General features: G+C 41.3%; 1 protein-coding gene and 1 long non-coding RNA gene across 12 annotated transcripts in view; one reads left to right on the forward strand and one right to left on the reverse strand.

The window, feature by feature from the left end:
* Positions 1–19,132, reverse strand: part of LOC138582906 (uncharacterized) — a 191,518-nt gene that overhangs the window by 158,057 nt on the left and 14,329 nt on the right. The gene's annotated exons all lie outside the window — the stretch shown is intronic.
* Positions 5,382–19,132, forward strand: part of TNRC6C (trinucleotide repeat containing adaptor 6C) — a 1,467,646-nt gene continuing 1,453,895 nt past the window's right edge. For 3 of the 10 annotated variants that reach the window (XM_069654638.1, XM_069654641.1, XM_069654648.1), the window contains exon 1: positions 5,385–5,828. The gene's annotated coding sequence lies outside the window, so the exon portion shown is untranslated. Of the gene's footprint in view, positions 5,829–19,132 lie in introns of all 10 variants that reach the window. The other 7 variants (XM_069654640.1, XM_069654649.1, XM_069654644.1 and 4 more) reach the window with 5 other exon arrangements.

Consider the following 19,132-nt stretch of genomic DNA (forward strand, 5'->3'; position numbering starts at 1 on the left):
ATGGAAAGAGTTCTGGTTAAATTACATTCAGGCTGTAGAACAGGAGGAACTCACATCCCGGAAAAAGAAGTTACTACTGCTACACGCATTGGGGTTGGAAGGACAAAGGAAGTTCAGAGAATTGCCAGAATTAACTGTGGATGAAGCTGGTGACGCGGATGAACATGATAGAGCTATTAGGCAATTGGACAAATATTATGCTCCAGAAACCAATGTAGCTATAAACAGGTACAAGTTCTACACCAGAGTGCAGAAAGAACATGAGAGCATTGAAGAATATGTCTCTGCATTGAGAATACTGTCACGGACGTGCCAATTTGGCAATGGCATCACCTTGGACGAGTTAATCAGAGATCAAATCATTATCCACTCGAAAGATAATATTATTCAGGATAGGTTATGGATGGTGGGCAACCCATCCCTACCAGAAACCATAGCCATAGCAAAGCGAGTGGAACACACTCAATTGTGTTCGAGAGAGATGAAAAACAAGAAAGAAGAAGCTGCACAAAGCATGCAGAAACATAGCCAGGGCAGCAAGGAGATGCAAGAGAAGGAAACCGAGGAGCAAGCTCAGGTGAATGTAATTCGACCTAAAGACAGAGGTGGGACGAATATCAAGAATAAAGAGAAAGGTGAAATTAATGCAGGACGAAACAGAATGAAGAATTTAGAGCAGAAAGGGAACTCATACAGAGGAAAGAACTGGATGAAGAATGAAACCAGGGTTCAAAATGATCAAAGGGTTCAGTATAACCAACAGAGGGAAGGAGACAGATGTTATAATTGTGGCAGAACTGGCCATTATGCTTATGCTAAACAATGTCCTGCATTGGGACAAAAATGTGGAAATTGTGGAATAAGAGGCCATTTCGCTGTTACGTGTAGAAGGAGGAAGAAAGTCTCTGCCATAATGGAAGAAGAAGAAGAATCGGATGAAGAAAGAGTGTTTCTTATACGAGAACCACCTGATGGAGAATTTAAACGCCCGAGTTGTGAGGTATTCCTGGACAATTGGAAACTCAAGGTGAAGGTGGATAGTTGTTCGCCATGGACAATTATCACAGAGAAAACTTGGAAAAATTTAGCAAAACGTGGCCTCAAAACCAAGATGGAAGTATCAGACATAATAAATCCTGGAGGATTTGAAGGATCCAGAATCAAGATGATTGGTTGGTTCTCGAGTATTAATTCAGAGACAGACGATCTCAAGTAAAGGTATATGTTGCTGAAAAAGGAGTAGGTGTTTTGGGGTGGAGAGATCAAGCTGGACTGAGAATCAGGTTGGATCCATGTAACGAAGAGCAAGTTTTGGTTGTCAATAAGAGTCAAGCACGAGAAACTAAGGAAGTTAAGGAAAAGGAGCAAGGCAAAGCTGTAAAGTTAGGATTGTTAAAAGATTTTTCACACAGAACATGCCTCAAGAAAGGAGCGATACCTGTTAGGCACACGAAATCCAGGCCCATTCCATTTGCCATTGCTGAAAAGGTGGAGCAGGAATTGATATTATTAGAAACTGAAGGAGTTATAGAAAAAATTGAGTCATCAGAGTGGGTGAGCCCTATTGTAATTGCATTGAAGAAAAATGGCAAACCTAGGATTTGTGTGGATTTGAGAGATGTCAACAAAAACATTATAACAGATGTTTTTCCACTTCCCATCATTTCTGAAATGTTGAATCGCATTGACAATGCTGATGTATTTTCCACTTTGGACCTATCGAGCGCATATCATCAAATATCATTAACAGAAGACTGTAGAGACATTACAGCATTTGTTACACCTCATGGATTGTATCGTTACAAACGCATGCCATTTGGACTAGCGTCTGCAGCAGCAGTATTTCAAAGAATTATGACGAATGTGTTGAAAGGTCTGAGTGGAGTGCTGGTATATCAAGATGACATAATAGTATTTGGCAAGGGGTCGGTGGAGCATGATGGGAGATTGAAGGAAGTGTTGAAAAGGTTGGAAGAAGTTGGGTTGAAAATTGAGATGAACAAATGTAAATTTGGGGTAGAGGAGGTAGAATATTTATGACATGCAGTAAATGGTAAAGGTTATAAACCCAAAAGAGATGCATTAGAAGCTATCAAGGAGTCACCAGAACCTAAAAACAAAGACGAACTAAGATCGTTTTTGGGTTTGTGTGAATATTACAACAGATTTGTGAAAAACTTTGCAAGTACAACGGAACCATTGAGGAAATTATTGAAAAAAGATGCAAAGTTTGTTTGGAATGATGAATGTAGTGAGGCAGTCAGAAGTATAAAAGGAGGGATTTGCAATTCTGTAGAATTGGGAGGATTTGTTTATGGGAGACTCACCAAGATTACAGTGGATGCGAGTGGAAATGGTCTAGGAGCAGTGTTAACACAGATAGATGAAGATGCCAATGAAAAAACCATCAGTCATGCTTCGAGAGCAATCTCAGAAACAGAAGGCAGATATTCTGTAATCGAAAAAGAATTATTGGCATGTTCATGGTCAGTGAATTATTTTAGAAAATATTTGTGGGGAAACAAATTTGTAATTCAAACTGACCATAAACCGTTGATAGAAGTTCTCACCGTGAGAGGAATGTGTAAAGCATCTCCGAGATTAGCTAGACTCAGTTTAAAATTGCAGGATTACAATTTTTCTGTGAGGTATGTGCCGGGAAAGAGGAATATAATAGCCGATTATTTATCTAGATTGCCGTTAAAGAATAATGAAGTGAATGCAGATCCAGATGAAGAAATAGTAGCAGTTATTTTCGAGGTCACGTCCAAGGAGATGTGGATAGAAGAATTGGCTAAAGATGAGGAATTGCAAGATATAAGAAAGTACACAGAGTTTGGTTAGCCTGAAAAAAAAGTTATAAGCGAAGGTTGTAGGAAATATTGGGAGATTAGGGATGAATTGTCTATGGAAGATGGATTTTTAGTAAGAGGAGATAAGTTAATTCCGTCACACAAGTTTTGGAATGAACTTATTGAGAAGGCGCACCAAGGCCATCCTGGCATCACAGGCACTAAAAATAATGTGCGGTTAAAATACTGGTGGCCAGGCATGGATATCATGATTGAGAGGTTTATCAGGAATTGTTGGCCGTGTCAAAACAGTGATAAGAGTTGTAGGATTGTCAAGTCCAAACCAATTAGCATTGACAAAGGTGATGCTCCATGGGAGATGCTTGGAATTGACATCATCGGACCATATTTGAAATTGTTTGGAGAAAAAAAGTTCCTTATTGTGTTAGTGGATTATTACTCAGGTTGGGTAGAAGTCAAAGCACTGAAGAAAATTGATACTTATGAGGTAACTAAGTTCTTAATGCAGATATGCAGAAGGGAAGGATTTCCTAAAATAATAATAAGTGATAATGGAGTTCAGTTCAGAAGTAATGAAATGAAAGAATTTGCCAAGAGGACAGGCATTGAATGGAGGTTTTCGTCATTATACCACCCACAAACCAATGGGTTGGTGGAGAGACACAACCGTGTAAATCGTAGAAGCAGTAGAATTGGCATTGAGTAACAATTTACCGGTTGATGAGGTTCTTAAGGAAAGGATATGGAGTACTAGGATGTCAGTCAAAAGAGGAATGGAGGTATCACCTTTTGAATTAATGAGGGGGAGAGCTCCAAATACATTACTTAATCCTGAATGGGTTAATCGGAGGAAGGGAGTGTGTACTGGGTCACAAAGTCATGGGAAACATCAAGAATCACATAAATTAGGTAATATGCATGTTGAAAAGTTTAAGTTGAAGATACTGCCGGGAGACTTTGTACAAATCAAGTTTGGAAGGAATGTTAAGAAGGGAGACTCTAAATACAGCAGGCCTGTCAAGGTAATACAAGTGTTCAAGAGAGCGGTTAGAGTTGCAGGAGGATCTGTATGGAATATGGATAGGGTTAGTAAATGGATGTGGAAAGGCGACAAGCAGGGACACATGCAAGTCAAAGCAGAGAGGCCAGTAAGTGATGTATTTGGTGATGAAAATATTCTAAATAGAAACGATGTTGTGGATGGTAGTTTGGGAAGACATGCTGGTGAGGATGTGGTTCAGCGACAACAAGGGGGGGGTGATTGGAAGCAGGAATGTACGCAATTCGAGAGAAAGGAGATTGCCGTTTTGGTCAAGGGATTATGACATGTAACTTACTCCATATTTATAGTCTTTCGCATTATCCTTTGGTTCCCATGCAGCGTAATTTACGCATTCACTATTATAGTAATATCATTCTTTAGGTTTTCCACAATTGTGGTATTTTCTTAGGTTATATTAGTTTAGTTGATCTTAAGTTTTCTTTATTCCTTAAAATGTTTAGGGGGGATGATGTAGTAATTAAATATAGCTTCAGCGTGTGAAGGCTCGCGGCTTTCCCAGCTCGTGGCTTCCAGCTAGTATGTGTGTGATAGAATGTGGAGACGGGTGACGTGAGAGAGACGGTTGAAAGAGGGATGTCGAGTGAGGCTGGAGGTTGCTGTGCGGGGCGCCGGATAAATGCATGATAAGAAGTTTGTATGCGAATAAAGGAAGTTAACCAACCTTTGCTGTACGGTCGCATACTTCACATACCTACTTATCCCGCCACTCTGATGACTGAACTGTCTATAAAAGGCATGAATATGGTTTTGTCACTTATGCACCATATTATGAACGTACCGTGGTTTGCTGCCTCAGTGCTGTGTTCATAACTGTAATGATATGTATATGTCTGTATACGTACCACAACGTCATGTCACATCTCTGTATTCTGTGAGTTCTGCCAATAAATATAAATTGGAATAAAAAAAAAAGCAACAATTCGGCAGCCGAATACTTGTCCAACTATTCAGTAGAGTACTTAAATCTACTATTTGGTACACCCCTAATGAATAGGTTTACATTAGTAATCAAAACCAAACATTTTATGTGCAGGACTGCAGTCCAGTCCTAGAAATCACAGAAATACTGCGCAATGGGGTGTTTTCAGTGTCCTTTTATGCTTGTGGCCGTCTAAGTTTATTTTTTTTATCTTGAAAATCTGGTAACCCAAAACAAATACAACTAGGTGCCTTACTGTAAATTGTTATGCTGGAAATTCGTACGCAAATGTGCCCTTCTGCAATTCTCTAGGTTGCACATAAATCCCCATCTCCAGCGGGAAGGACAAAAGGTCTCTCCACGAGAAAAAAAAAGCCTTATTGTAAACTCGTATTTTAGAAATGCTTTTAGAAATGCCGTGCTCAGTCCCACTGCATAAATAACACTCCCTTTCACATAACCAATCCCCCATACTCGAGGCAGGCTAGGTTAGACTGGGAAACGCAGGCATGGCGGTCCGCTCTCGTCCACAGCTCCCGCGCGCCGCCTTGGACTTGCAGATGATGCATATTGACGTGTGCAACCTGAGGCATGTGACTTCCCTGACACGTCCGAACGTGCAGCCCACGTGTGATGAGGGGGCGGAGCGTTGCTAAGGTCCGTTTTTCAGATGGGAACGAGACACTACCGTTTGGATTACATCGGATTCGTTTTTTTGTGCTGGAACGGGGTGTTCTTGGTTTCCCCTCCATGTCTTTGGGCTCTGAAGATTTACTTGGTTTTGTGTGGGTTTTTTTGTTGGTAACTCTCGTGAACCTTTGGGATTTAAATTTGCTTCATTAACCACTCCGATGTTGTGACTGCAGTCCTGGAAGGGAGAGTGTTTGCTGGAGGATTACGCGGCGGAGGAAGCGAAGGAATCTGAGGAGAGCCACCGAGGGAAGCTTGAGCCCGGCAGACATATCAATATTTGCCCACACAGCAAGACTGAGTCCAAAGCTGCCAAAGAGCCCCAGAAGGAAGCGAAGAAAAGGTAAGGCTATTGACAGTTTGCCCTACCGCCTAACGCAAAGGCACTTATTGGCTCTGCTGGTGCCAGAGGAGGCGCCTCATGGAACACTGGCCATGAATACCATGTCGCTACTTGTGGATGACAGAGCGACACAATGGGATCAGGCAGAGTCCCGGGGCACCTGTCTTGCCTTTGGAGCCTCCACCTACGCAACTGCTTTTTCCCGTTCAATGCGAGCGCCGCATGCATCTGTCCCAATTTCCAAAACCTCTCTGCGGCAAGATCTCTTGATTTTGACACTTGCCAACTTCCTTGGAGTGTATTGGGGCCTTTTTGGGCGCAGTGTTTGTGACCTGAAACTTGTGCCATAACTTTCAGCCCTGCCGCAGCCCCCCACCCCCAAGCACAACATTATGAACTTTTGTTTAATTTTTTGTTTTTCGCCCCCGTCTACCCTTGATTGCTGTGTCATTGGTACCCCCTGGCTACCCTACTCGGCTCTCATAGCTACACCTTTCTCCTGCGTTAAGCACATAATTTACTTCTACAGTAGATGCCTTTCCCGTCATGGGTTAATGCGCATTCTCCTGATTTCTGTGATATAATTCCGTGGGACTCAAATGGCGGCCTTTGTTTAATTCGATTCATGTTTATTGTCTGTATGCAGTCCAGAGAATGGGTCAGAACAAGACGCGGCGCTCCGGCAAAAAATCTCTCGTTCGAGTGCTGCTGCCTCAACGAGCAGCCAGCTTTCAGAGGCTTTGGCACTGAACGCTGCGTACTCCATTTAACGCAGTCTGCTCGTTACGTTGCACGTTTGTCAACGCTTTCAGAAGAATCGGCACTGTAGACAGAAACTGCCAAATCGTTACCGTGTTGCAGATGTCAACTTGCATACATGTCCTGCAATTTACAGGCATCTCTTTATTAGTGTGAATATTGTGACCAATCAAAACAAAAGATTCCACTATTCACTTAAAAGGGCTTCTTACTGAAAAGACATGTTTAACATTTAAAATTAACATTATGATGTTCCCATAATGCTCTTTGATTTTATGCAAATCGCTAGGGTTGGGTTCTATTGAGATGCTGTGTGCAACCTGGCCTGGGGCCACGCCCCCTTTCCCCTACGCCTCCAAAGAGATGACCATTTCTCCCAATACAATTTTTCCATTTCCAGCATGGTCTGTACGGTTGTTTAAACCTTATAAACCAAAATCTATTACCTAGACCAATTCCATTTTACAATAATGCAAATGTTAATACAAAATTCCTGCACATTTTCACATTAAACATCTTGTTAAAAATAGGGACCACACTAGTAGTCGAAATATTCATAATTTGCTTCCACTAAAAACAGGATAAATATTCTTCCCTACTTATTAGAACAGGGTACAACGTGCATTAATTGATAGAAAATGTAAAATGCAATACCTAACTCGTAATAGCCCTAGCAATCAGTATCCGTTTTATACATTCGTCAATAAAACGAAGTGGACTAGTATGTAGTGGTCATAATGCATCATTTACTCCTTGCCTTCTTCTGCTGTCCTATGTGTTAACTCAGAAGAAACAATCTTTGGAACTCATGTACACGACCGACCCACATGTCAATCTCTTTAATTCTCTGCCACCCATTATGACCCAACTTGTATGTCGTTTTAAATTAACATAGCCGTCAGTTTCTCTGTACAGACTGATTACAGTATAGATGCACACCAACCATACGGGATACCATGTCCCTCGGGACATGGATGGACACTAGCGCAGTATAGATGCACACGAACCATACGGCATCCCACGTCCCTCGGGACACTAGTCACTTTTAATTTGACAACTCTGTAGCCCCTCTTCTCCGTGGTAACGAGCAGAAACTACCCTGAACTAACTACTGCTATTCACATCAAAATCTAATTTGGCACTAGACTAGATTAGATTCAGATTTCTGCATTAACAATAAAAGTCAAATTTTAAATACATAAATCTTCCCGTTTCAATTTGACATAGCTAACAATATTTAAAATAAACGCCCTTCTATGTGCTCTAAAAACATATAAGTTATACAAACGTTACTTATTATACTCGATAATTAAAGTAATTGCATCACAGTAACAAAAAACCTTTTGCGCAAGTCTAAGTACCGTGGACATAAAAGTAAAAAGCGACCCAAGTCCTTGTCTCTATCGTGATTGGAGGCAGATCATAGACATTTCTTTGTGCTCCCACCTCCTTCTATCCCTCAAGGGTAACAGATTCAACCTAATTATTATAATCCTTCTGCAGGGCCTAGATCTAACTGGGCAAGGGTCGCCCCCCCCTCATGGGTAGAATGTCTTAAGGCTATAAAGTAAGCAAGTGAGGGCAGTGAACACACCATCCCGATATTTCTCTAAATTCCACCTCCCTGCTTTACCATACCCATAATTTGGCATAATATACTATGAAAAGGAACTAAACTGGGCCTTTCAAAAGCTTTAAGCTACCGCCAATAATTAGCTCTGAAAGTGTATGCAAGGACTCTCCTCCTTTCAGCATTGAAACGCAGGCATATTGTCCCCGCCCTACGTTACAAGTAAGCCAACACGAAAATCCTCTGGGTAAAACCACTACCACCAGTGTTAAAATGAATAATCATGTGTAGTGATTCTTGGGAATACTGCTATTCAAGAAAATCCATTTTGTGTAGGCTGGTAAAATAGCAGATAGTGCACTGAAACTTACTTAAAATTGATTGACAGTTGTGCCTTCGTAAGCTGACCAAATGAGATTTACATTTAAAGTACACAACCGTCAGAGGTTGATTCGTGCGTGAAAAGCGGTGACCGGGGATCGCTGGACTGCTGAAGTACAGCGGGGGTTATAGGGTGTGTGCGAAAATATCTTCCATATCAATAATATTGTACTCCTAGGCCAGCATGGGGACTCAGAAATACGTTTGCATGTGCCGTGAATGGACGAGATCTGCATGAAAACAGCACCATTCTGAAAAGGAGGCGGTTCCCAGTGAAGGTTTACACTGCTGCAGCATCCGCTGTGCCCTGGATGGCGGGGTGAAATCCCGTACTAAAACGGGAGGAGGGGGACGGAGTTGTGGATTGCCATGGTAACTGTATCCATATTGCGCTGTATTGCACAACAGTGCGTGTCTTGCAGAACCACCCCCCCACCCCCCGACCCCCAAGGCCTTTCGAAACAGCGTTTCCTTGTGGCTAGGTTAGAAAATGGCGTTTCCTTTACGATTTGAATAGAGGATTATAACCCCTCCAACTTGTAGATAAAATCAGGAGTAGTCTATTTAGTGGAGCTTTTCGACACCGAACGTGGTTATTCTCTGTTGGAGAGAAACGCCGTTGGGGAATGCGGCCTTGACACTTTCACATGCTAAAGGGTCAACTGTTCTGCCCAAGGGGCATAGCTGGGGCACACGTTAGTGGCCACTTATATGGATTGTGGAAATATTTTGAAGATTATCTTTAACACGTGGCCTGGTTTTCAGAGCACAACAATGACATTTATTTTATTTTCTGATTCTTTGAAGGATGTATATAATAACACCTTTTTATTTGTACATGTCGAAACATTACCCCACTCGCTGCCAAGCTCCGAAAACATTGTGCTCTATAATGGAAAACGACTACTGTGCATAAACGGAAGGGAGTGTTGAACAACCTACCAGATATAACAATTGTGATCTTTGACCAATGTCATTGTATGCGCGTGGGCCAGTTCTGGGTTGCATGTTTGTACAAGCCCTTTTGTATTTAATTGAAGTGGTTGCAGTTTAAATTATATTAACCAGTGTTGCCTTTGTCCAGTTTCTGTGCTAGTTGGAGGGTAGATTATTACCCAGTGGCGAGTGCACATCTTGCACTCTGGTTTAAGTGGCAGGTAGAAACATTTGTTCCATGCATTGGATTTCTTGACCGATAGTCATCATGTACCTAGCAGCCTTAGACACATCTTTACCACATCTTTACCAAACTAGCACAGGAACTGAACAAACTTAAACCAATAGACTTTTTTTTTGTTGCTTACTATTCTTAGAGAGACACAGCTCCACACCACGGATGAGGTCCAACCAGACCGAACCACGTGTCTGGGGTTACTGTTGGTACTCTTGTTCAGAGGAGAATCGCCTAGCATTTTGGTGCTGGACTGCTCCAGGGCAGGAGAATGGATATATTTTCGTTATTTCTCCTCTGCGAAAGATAGTGAGCTAAAGAATCTGGGTAAGGCCCTCGTACCCGGGACTAATGTCCGGCAGAGGGACTCCCAGGACCTCCCTTGTTTTTTGCATATACCATTGTTTTTATAGACTAAAATTCCAACGTGGTAGGTTACTACGTGGGGGGGAAAAATAGGTAGGTGTAGAAGAGTAGGGGAATTCATAAGGGGTGAAAATATTAACTAATTAGACCTGAGTGTTTTGCGCTTTGCTTTCAAGGTATCCAAATTGTCCATCACGAAAAACTGAATTACTCGTGCATGTAGGTGTCTGAATCAATTGTGCTTTAAGAAATGAGTCCATCGGTATCTTAGCCTAACTTAGATTTGAAGTCTTACATTCACGAAATAAAGAGACTGTTACGTCACAGTTTGTAATTTTTCCCAATCTGAATACTTTAATAAAGAATGACAATAGTGTGCATTCAGGTACTTATGCAGGTTAAAGAGCAAGTTGCATGTTTGCGGTTCTGGTACATTTGGTTCCAATTTGTTGTTACAAAATTAACACTGTTAACATGAATCCTGTTACATCACAGAGAGATTCACATTGACTTAGTGAATTCCAGTTTGTTATAAAATGCTGTCCTCTTAATCAGTTACTTCACAGTTTAGGATTCCATTTGTTAAGTACCTTGGATGCACAAAGGTGATTGTTATAGGTCTGTGCCCTCTTAATCACTGTTGCTTCACAGTTTTCAGTTATTACTTAACTCAGTTTCGTGCCTTTGAATTTAACTTCACTCAGTTTTGTGCCATTGTTTATGAAAATACACTTGTGGTGAGACTGTGCCTTGTTGGTCTGCTACCCGACACGTGTTTCACCGTCTAGTTTTCGACGGATCATCAGGGGTTTTTTATTTGAATACTAATTCATAAGGAAAATTCTGATTTGTACTGGTTGAATTAGTTATGGTTGGTCCTGTTTGAATTGCTCCTAATAGGAGTAAGAAAAAGAGAAAGAGGGAAAAGAAAGTGATAATTTGAATGAAACTAAATCGAAACAGGGAAAACATTACTTCCGTTTATTGAAAAAAAGAATATGCTTTCGAAGCCTTGTCTTAATGTAAAAATTAACCGAACGGCATATAAATTGATTGTCTATTTATAATAGCTGCACTAATTTTACCACGGGTGTTTTGAAAGATAGGGTAGAAAAGAGATAAATAGTGAATAACTCGGTTTGTTAAATGACTGTAAGCACTTACTTGGGCAGCCCTTTTAAAATGTTGAAAAGAACGAGTTCCAATTCGTAAGAATGTCAAGGTTTTCTGTGGCTGCTCTCTAGGGAACATCTACAGTGGTAGAAAGACACAAAAATGCAAGAGCGTATTTACATTTGAGGTGGTGCCTTGCACTTGATATCACTTCACATAGCATGTAGCTTAATGCGAGCTCTAGGAAAAACTAATTGTTCCATGAAAACTGTTAAATGTTAGTTCTTACCTTGGTCTCAGGCAGAAAAAGAAAGAGATGCATAGGTGCGCGCCTCGTACGGTCCGATTGCCGTCTACTATTGAGTGCGAGTGCTGCCTATTTTAACCCGGAAGTGAAGGCACTGCCTCTTGCGCGATAGAACGTGAAAGTCACGTGAGCGCTTACATGCGTAAAGTGTTATGAGAAAGATAATGCCGCTAACGCGGAGAAACAATTATATTCTCGGGGCATAATCGTACGTAGATTTGTTTGATGATACATACCATATGGTGTCAGTATCCGTGGTATTGGTTGATATACCAGCAAAATATGTAATTCCTGGCTCGCTCAAATGTGGGAAGAAAACCTACTTTTACAAGGGGAGTGGTTATTTGAAGCAAAAAATGTAGTTTGATTGCTATTTAGGCTGGAGAGCCACGACGAAAATACCTGTGGGCATGTAACAAGATATAAAACGAGCTCTATGGCTAAGTGTACCAATGTAAAATGGTCAATAAAGATTGTAACTGTGGAGGTAGACTAATGGACTGGTTGAATAGTATGGAATAGTATGTGGCACGTGCTCAATGCACGGCGCTACACTTCAGCATATTACTGCAACAGATTTAGCACAATGTTTAGCTATATTTGGCAAAAAGTGCCACCTGAACCAAACCAGTAAAACATTTTTTTTTCCAAAATATTGCAATATGGAGAACATACAGTGTAACATGAGCATGTTATGATTCCCATAGATACGATGCGCCCATTATGCGGCTCACAAACACATATAAACATATGCATTTACAATAGAAAGTGGTGTAATTCTGGGTCCACGTTGAGCCCATTATGGATTGAGTCCATAGACCAAATCCAATAGGCTTCTCTTTTGCGGAGGCTTAATTCCAAATTGCCTCCTCTTTTCAATGGTGATCATTTCTCAATCCCATAGCATTGGATTTTGGCTAGATCTGTTTCTTGATGTTGTTGTTGGAAGTGAAATGCTAGGGGGGAGGTCAAGTCTTTATTTTTTATAGCTCTCATATGTTTTCCACTTCTGGTTTTGAGTTTCCTTATAGTACTTCCAATGTAGGGTTTATTGCAAGCACAGATGATGGTGTATATAACAAAGTTGCTATTGCAGTTTATGAGTTGTTTGATTTGAGTTTGTTTGCCATTTGGTTGAACAAATTCCTTTTTCGCATTAAGCATATATGGACAGATCTGGCAGTTGTTGCATTTATAATTTCCTCGTACTGGTAGCCAGGATTGCTTGTCTGGTAGGGGCTCTTGTTTGTTGTCAAAGTATGATGGACTGATGATTATTTTGAGGTTGGTGCAGTTTCGAAACATAACGTTAGGTTTCTTGTCTAGAAGCATGTTCAAGTCTGTGTCTGTTCTCAAGATGTTCCAATTTCTTTGTAAAATTTTCTTGATACTGTGATTATTTGTGCTGTAGGTGGTGACAAACCTTGGTGTTTCCAAGGACGTTGGTTTCTTTATTTTTTGTTTGAGTAAACTTGATCTGGATCTTTCTTGGGTTTTTCGAAGCATGTTATTAAGATGTTGAGAGCTGTAACCACGATTTTTGAATTTTTGAATGGTGACTGATTGGTGTTTTATTACATTCTAATTCAGATGTGCAGTTACGTTTAATGCAAAGCAGTTCACCAAATGGGATGTTTTGGATAATGTGGCGAGGATGATTGCTCGAAGCATGTAAAAGACAATTCACAGCTGTTTCTTTGGTGTACAATGTACTGTGAACTGTGCCATTTTGTAAGTACAGATGGAGATCCAAAAAATTGATGGCTTCTCGGCTGTAATTGATTGTAAATTTCAGGTTATAGTCATTGTTGTTGAGGAAATCATAGTAGTCAAGCAGTTGCTGTTCTGTAAATTCCAAATGATGATAATATCGATGTATCGCCCCCAAAAAGCAATTCTGTTGTTGGTTGTGAAATCGGGGTGCTGCCAAGCAAATTGAGTTTCAAAATGTCCCATACAGAGATTCGCATAAGCTGGGGCAAATTTGGTGCCCATTGCGGTGCCCTGTATTTGTCTATAGATTTGATCTCCAAAGCAAAATATATTATTGTTGAGAGTGAAATGAATCATTTCCAAAATCATCATATTTTGGTCTTGAAGTGAGACGGATCGAGTTTTCAAGAAAAATTCAGTTGTTGAGATCCCTTTTTGGTGAATGATACTAGTGTATAATGCCGACACATCTAGTGTTACAAACCAATAGTTTTCCTCCCAGAATATGTTTTCCAATTGGTTAATTGCATGCGTGGTATCTTTGATGAAAGAGCTTAAACTGGAAGCTAGCGGTTGTAAGTAGTGGTCAATGTATTCGGAAATTCTTTCTGTAATGGATCCAATACTATTGATGATGGGTCTGCATTGTGGTAGAACAGAAAATGGTTTGTGTATTTTAGGCATAAAGTAGATTATTGAGAGTACTGGATGTGTAATATTCAAATATTCGTATTCCTCATCTGATAGTAGGTTATTATTATGCCATACTGAGCTCATTAGCTTCCAGTCTGCTACTAATTCCTTGGTAGGGTTGGTTGGAAGTGGTTGGTAACAGTCAATGGCTTGCAAATGATTTCTGGCTATTTGAATAGAATCTTCAGTTTTCAAAAGAACAATGTTGCCTCCCTTATCTGCTGTCCTCACTGTAATATCATGATTTTCTTTCAATGTCTTGATAGCTTGTATTTGTGATTGATTAAGATTATAATTGAGTTTGATCTTGTTGTTGGCCAGGTATAGTTGCCTTAACTCATTTTGTACTGCTTTTTGGAAGATATAAATAACATTATCCGGTGGTAGAATTGGAGTGAAACATGATTGGGATTTGAGTCTAGTATGTTTGGCTAGTCCCAGAGTAATATCCTGATCTTGGGCAAATGATGCCACCGTATGTGTATCTTCTTCTTCAGATAGGTTTAAGAGGTTGACAGTGTTTTCCACATGTTGTAATGAGAGTTCAGAGACCTGGGGTGCAGATTTCACTTTCTTATGACCCATTATTGTGTAAAAAAGTGTTTTTTCAACTTGAGCTTTCTGCAAAATCGAAAAAGGTCTGTAATGGTTCCAAAGTAATCATAAGTATTTGTCGGACAAAAAGTAAGACCTTTGTTAAGTGTAGAAATCAGGTTTTGTGGTAGAGTTGAATCTGTCATGTTGAATACTAGGTTTTCCTCTTTGGTTGGTTCTTTGATCTTGTTTGAACGCCATTGTTTTTGTCTGATTCGTTTTCTTTGTTGGCTGCCTTGTCCTCTAAAATTCCAACATGGTAGGTTACTACGTGGGGGGGAAAAATAGGTAGGTGTAGAAGAGTAGGGGAATTTGTAAGGGAGTATGGGGAAGAACCCCCACCACCCCACAATTACATGGAAAAAAAATAATCTGCGAAGTAACTTGCCACATATTTGCATGTAACCACATGAGAGTACAGTGGTAGGAGTCCAGACGGCGAAATCGATTTTTGCAAGTTTGCTGTTGTAGACAGACTATATGTTCAGATAAGCATTTGCGATTAAGTGCACATTACAAAAACACTCTTCTGGTGCTTAAAGTTAACTACCTCGATTCTAGCCGATATTGTGAATCCATTATGTTGGCAATCACCTCAATTGCTTTTGAAATCTTGCAATTGTACAAAAAAAAAAAGAAAACCTCCTCGTCCCCGATAGGAGACATGAACATTTTGTCTTTAAATAATGTTTCTGGCTAGCATCGAAGAAAGACAATATTTTGTGTCAGAAATCCCAGTAGAAAGCAAGTGCATTTAAAATGAGCTTTCCATGTGACTTTTCCTTCTCTTACCACATCATAGCCTGGGTGGCATGTCAAGTAGTCCCCAGTAAATTATGACTATGACAGACAGGCGAGAGTCTATCAATTGAACAGAGAAGAATATTATGCAGCAAAGCAATACAGCTCAGGTGTTGATCCTCCACCCCCATGTTCCTACACCAGTCATAGCCATAGTGTCCAGTATTTCACACCCCTCTGTGTGTGGCCAGTCCTCTTTTCCTTCTGCTACCTAACTCGCCGAAAGGGAACCCCATTGCCCATAGTCTGTGGGCCACCAAAGAGTCCACAGACTGGGTAAGCAAGGCAAACTCAACGTCAGAAAAAGGAATGATTTTGCTAATCCGTATTTTCTGGAAAGAACATAAACGAGGAAGCAATGGATGGATGGCAGAGCAAATACTCGCCTCCATGCCAATAATAGCATGTCTCCGGTCTGTGGTAATTTAGTAGATCTAATCGGTATTCTAAGGCAGGATATGGTGGTACCTATAATGCATGTTTCAAAGCTGTGAAATCACAGAAAATTCATGGATAACACAGTTCAATGCCTAAAATACAGCAAGAAAAGAGTATTTTCTGCATTTATTTTTTTAGGGACGATATAGTGGACAATATGGGCAAGATTGTTAGAGGGCCATAGAGGAGGAGTTGCAACACAGGAGATAAGGGAGTTTTAGTTTTTTCTCTGCTGTACAAGAAAAGAATAGTGCATGATCAACAGCTTCTTTGCCATGCCATAGAATTTAAGAATTGATTGGTACATTTCAGAATTTAGCTAAATTGTATACATTTTGCCCCTGGATGCTGTTGAGTGACCTGCAAGTGCAGCGTGCTGACATTCATGATAATGCACAAAGATCTCTCTGCTGCATTTTTCATTATTATTGGGACTATGTGTCTCAATCCCAATGAGTGGTCGTGGATTTCATTGGATGCCCAACATAGTTGAATGAAATGAGAATACAATGGACTAGCATCTTGCTACGAAACGGCGCACTGGCGAAGGTTATTTTGTCCTTCGTGGAACATTTTGAAACGTGTGTGTTTTTTTTTTTTTTTTTTAGCGCTATAGCTTGAAAGGTTACTGTATGTTCAGCCATTTTGTAGTGTGCGTTCAAACCTTTCCATTCCCCTTAGTGTCAAGGACGTTTTGATTGTGCTAATTTTCATAGTTAATTCAACGTTTGAAGAGTGTCATTGATAACCATCGGCGTAACATGAACAGCAGACTAAAGCAGAACAGTGGCTCACTGGCGTTTAGTTTGCCTATTCTTCCAGGATTTTCGTCTGGCAGTGTGGAGTGACCGTCAAAGGGTAGTCACTATGGGTTCTTTTAGATTAGGTATCCACGTTTGGTTTGCGTTCTTCATGCATAGGCATTCCTTCGTCTGATGAGGCCCTTATCATTCAATATGCCAACCAATAATACAACATTGCCTAGATAGGCATAGCAGCTGCACGACAAACTTATGTACCATTTAGTTATATTACTTTATAAAAGACTACACTTAGCAGGCAATTTCGTTACAGAAGAAGCTGATGGGCCATGCATGGTATGTCAATACAAACATTTATACAAACTTTACTCTGGGATTACACCTCCTGGGGTTTGGGGAGGCAGCCCAGAGCAACGGTGACAAGACTAGGGGTGGTGTCACGGCACAAAAGTTGTAGGCATGTAAAAAGACTGGGGAAAAGGGTTAAAACAACTTAGTTTTATAGGCATTATTTGAAACCTGTACCAATTGCATAATAAACCACACTGACAATATAAACATCGCTTAACGACTAAACCTTTTCTTCATCTACACCCCACCTCACAGGCGTAGTACCTTCCAAGACGAGATCAGACTTAATCTTGCAGCTTCAATCTTGCATGAAAATAACGCTTTCGCAGGGGCTCCAATCCCCCCCGGGATCCACCCCACCAACAGTGAAGCCCTCTTATCCATAGCTGAATCGATGGGCCTACCTCAACATGTACTAACCCACTCAAGATAATGGGGAATCCTCTCCTCCACCTCCCTCCTAAACTGTGCCGACGCCATCGCCCTGGACTTGCCGGATCACACAGCCATCCCCTCGTCCACAACTCACATGGTAGCCAGCACATAAGGGCCAGGATAACTGCGATATGCTCGCATAACATTAAAACCTTCCAGGTACACACCTGGGAAGAAGGATTCTCCAACTTTGCTTCCTTGGAAACGTGTTCCTCCCTTTTGGACAACATTTGCCAATCCTGAAACTAGTTATTCGACACCTATGCTCCATTCAAACTAAACGGGCCAGGACAAAACACTCTGCTGTGTGGTGCTCCGAAGAACTTCACAATAACAAACCCACAATTAGGTAATTAAAGAAACAGTGGTGCAATACGAATAAACCAGAACACCTACTAGCCATCAAGGCATTCTGGTCCAACCACCAAACCCTCATAACTGCCAAAGATGCCTATTAACACCACTGCTACCACCCCTAATGGCAGCAAAACAATCTTGGCAGCTGCAAAGCAATGCTCTAAGCCCACACCCAGGCCTCCAGATAAGTGTTGTAGCAGGCCTTTTTACGCATGCAAATCTTGCAAATACAACACCATCTTTCTATGCTTACTGTTTATGCACCAGTTTAGAGGAGGGGTCACTGCAAAGGGCTAGTAACTCGACAGAAACCAGAACACATGCTTCGATTCTGAGGAGCTGAGTGAGGACTGCAGTCTTGCAGTGCACCCTGAATCAATAGCACACTACGTGCTAACACAAGGATCTGCATCTTTGGGGATAGTTTGGCTGAGTCCATCTGTGTCGCTGAATTGGCGCTCACACTGCTCTGTAACTTTTTCCTTTTTATAATTTGACCAACGTGGGTCAGCGAGTGAGAAGCTGAGGGAGGGCTGCAGTCTTGCTCTGGAGCGGAGGACAAGCGCAAGGGATACTTTAGGCGATTGTTTATAAATTGCAAAAACTTACGTCCCTAATAATAATGAAGTCTGCTAAACCACAAAAATATGGGTTGTGCAGCGATACTACGCGTCCCGGTAAGTGGATGCGCAGCCTACCAACGACACGCAACCATTCGAATGACACCCCACGGCCAAAGAAAGAAAAAATTGACTGCGCTTGAAGCACGAAAAAAAAATATCACAGGCTTTTTTTGGTGCAGCGTCCTTGGCAATGGAAGGTGGGGCATTTACTGGACTTATTCACCTGTCAGTTAATGAAATGGGCACAGACCGGCATAACTACCTTGCAATAACTTCTTAATCGTTGTCTGGGACTGTAAAGAGAATCACTAGGCGCTCTGGGCACGGCAACAAATTCATCTGGGTGCTATGATATCATCAGGACCGACCTATTGGCTACTCCAGACCTAGAAAAGCTGATATCTTCTCCAGGCTCCTCCGATAGCTACAGCGAAGAGGACACCTCCTCACAACCATCAACTACATCGTTTGAAGAGTTGTTCTCGGCCCCTACATTGAATGCAGTAGCATCAACTGTGGATGCACTCTTTGCACTGTGCTTTAATATGGCTAAGGAGCAACACGACTGTAAAAGAACCCTAACCAGAGTGGTCGACACAATTTTAGAATGTTAGGTCAGTGTCTGCGGATCACAAAATAAAATAATGGATTCAGAGTATCTGCCGACGATAGTTCAATGTACTGAGGGTTATGAGACTATCACGTTGGGAATACAAGAGTCTCACTTTCCTATAGCCCTAGAGCCTGTAACATAGCCCACGGGCTAGGCCCCCCGGGAGCCAGAGGGAGGTGACGTGGCCTGCAAATTATCCTCCCCTTCAGAAGAGGAAATGGTTACCATCCTTGACACCTCGCCAACTTGCCAAGTCGT

This window comes from Ambystoma mexicanum, chromosome 3q (assembly GCF_040938575.1).
Source record: "Ambystoma mexicanum isolate Mex_15411 chromosome 3q, UKY_AmexF1_1, whole genome shotgun sequence".
Lineage (NCBI taxonomy): Eukaryota > Metazoa > Chordata > Amphibia > Caudata > Ambystomatidae > Ambystoma > Ambystoma mexicanum.